Genomic DNA, 2174 nt, shown 5'->3' with positions numbered 1-2174 from the left:
ATATTAGTTTCACCTTTTAAGTTGAATGACTGAAATAAATGAACTTTTGCACGACATACTAATTTTTCGAGTTTCACCTGTATAGTACGCTGGAGACTCTAGACAATCTGGCAAGGAACTAGTGCAAGAGGCAGGTACAAGTGCCCAGACTGATGAGGATGATGAGCTACAGGTGAGTAGCTAGGCGGGGACTACCAGGTGAAGGGAGTGAGGTGAGATCAAGCAGGAGGGGGAACTGGAATCTGAAATGACAGGAGAGTTACTGAACTAGAACAAAACAACATGACCTACTAAAATAATGTTTTAAGAACTGGAGAGATTTGTGAAATTACAGTGTGAAACAAATGTTCCAGATCTAACCTTAAATGGAACTGGCCAGAAGATGGATTTTCTGTTCTACAAAGGTAATTGTTGTGCAATATGTAATGATTTCTATCATACTCTTAAGTTAATTCCTGGGAAGGTTTCTATTAACTTTGTTTTCTCCTTTCGGGACAAGCTCCATCCTCCACATCACCATATTTGCATTGCTGCTGCTTCTCTTTGGCACTGCTGGGATGCTGCCCTCACTGACCTGATAACTGGAAGTAGCTGTTTTACTGCTAATGGACGTGTCAAAGGTCATAATATTTTATATAACTTTACATCTTCACACTGTGACAACTCCCATGACAGTTTTGGTTTGTGCCAACATTATACAGATTCAACAAACAGCTACAGACAAGAAGTAACTACAGAGACGTGTTTGTCTGCCAGTGTCCGTGTTTCTTCACAACAGAGCAGAAGGTCTTAGGGGCTGTATTTTTAAGTCAAATTTCCCATGCCTTTAACTGTATGTGCATTCATCTATTCGGTTTGCATTAACCCAGCTGTTGTGACGCCACTATTGTTGCTCTTGACTCTTGAGTGTTACAGCTAGGAGTAAAACATTGTAATTTACATCAGCTTCGTCCTTCAGGTCTTCACTGTGATCCCCCCACAGGACTACATGGAGAGCTAAACATGTCGAAGAAGCTGGACATCATGCAGCCTTCCAAAACTTCTCTGTGTGAAATGGCACTGGACAGAAGGTGCTGTCTGCTCTACAGAAGTGGTCACGGTATTTTTATTATTGTGTAACTCTGTGTATGCTTTGAGTGAGGCTCAGTAGACTGAGTTGACTGCAAGTCTCTAACTAATGGGTGTATTCAATTTTATTTATATAGCGCCAAATCACAACAGTTATTTCACAGCGCTTTTCATAAAAGAGCAGGTCTAGACCGTACTCTGTGATGATATTTACAGAAGCCCAACAGTTCCCACCAAGAGCAGCACTAGGCGACAGAGGCAAGGAAAAACTTCCTTTTAAGAGGCAGAAACCTCGAGCAGAACCATGGCTCAGGGTGGGCGGCCATCTGCCTCGACCGGTTGGGGGTGAAGGAGAGAGAGAGAGAGAGAGAGAGAGAGAGAGGAACAGAGAGAAAGAGAGAGAGGGGAGGGAGGCAGGCAGCCTACACAATATACACACAGAGGTACAGACAGTAAAGGTGATGTTGCTACAGACTAAATGAATAATGGTTCAGATATTTATAGTAGTGTTAATGGTAACAGTCGTAATGTTAATGATTATAATAACAATAATAACAATAGGACTAGTAACAATAGTCGTTGCAGCAGAGGGTGTCGAGCAGGAACACGGGGGCAGAAACAGAGCCACTCTGTTTTCACTCAGACATGTTCAGGCTCTGTTACTTCAACATTCCCGTCTCAGAGAAAGATCAACACCGGCGCCGTACCTTTCATTCAGCGCAGCGAGCCGCATATCGGCACAGTACTCCCGTAAAAAGGCAGAGTGACTTACTCGACATCATCTGAACCTGTTTGGTCTGATGGGCTTCAGCACATAAACCTTTATTGTTGTTTCGTATCCTTACGTGGAGCCTGTGTTTTGCTCAAGCAGCAAACTTCCGGTCTCCCGCCTGAGGCCAATACAGAAGCATCTGAAACTGCAATTCATCGAGTGGCCACTTGAGGCTGGCTGCAGAAGGGAGTCCATCTCCATTGACCCCCATGTTAAAAAGCCCAACTTTACATCAGAGATAGCCAGATACGAGCAGCCCCAAGCTGCTAAGTTAGTGTAAGTAAGCAAGTTAGTGTGTTCTAACCGCAGCTTTTAATGAGTCAAAGACAAGTCA

At 43.7% G+C, this 2174-nt stretch overlaps 1 long non-coding RNA gene across 1 annotated transcript; it reads left to right on the top strand.

Moving 5' to 3' along the window:
- The first annotated feature begins 242 nt into the window (after window positions 1–242).
- Window positions 243–1099, top strand: LOC123967255. Its single transcript, XR_006824219.1, has 3 exons — window positions 243–404; window positions 500–620; window positions 959–1099. It is a non-coding gene; the product is annotated as an uncharacterized LOC123967255 (long non-coding RNA).
- Window positions 1100–2174: the final 1075 nt, after the last annotated feature.

The sequence above is a fragment of the Micropterus dolomieu genome, unplaced genomic scaffold (genome assembly GCF_021292245.1).
Source record: "Micropterus dolomieu isolate WLL.071019.BEF.003 ecotype Adirondacks unplaced genomic scaffold, ASM2129224v1 scaffold_186, whole genome shotgun sequence".
NCBI classification, from domain to species: domain Eukaryota; kingdom Metazoa; phylum Chordata; class Actinopteri; order Centrarchiformes; family Centrarchidae; genus Micropterus; species Micropterus dolomieu.
The sequence above is the reverse complement of the archived record's forward strand: the minus strand, read 5'-3'. Positions and strand labels throughout refer to the sequence as shown.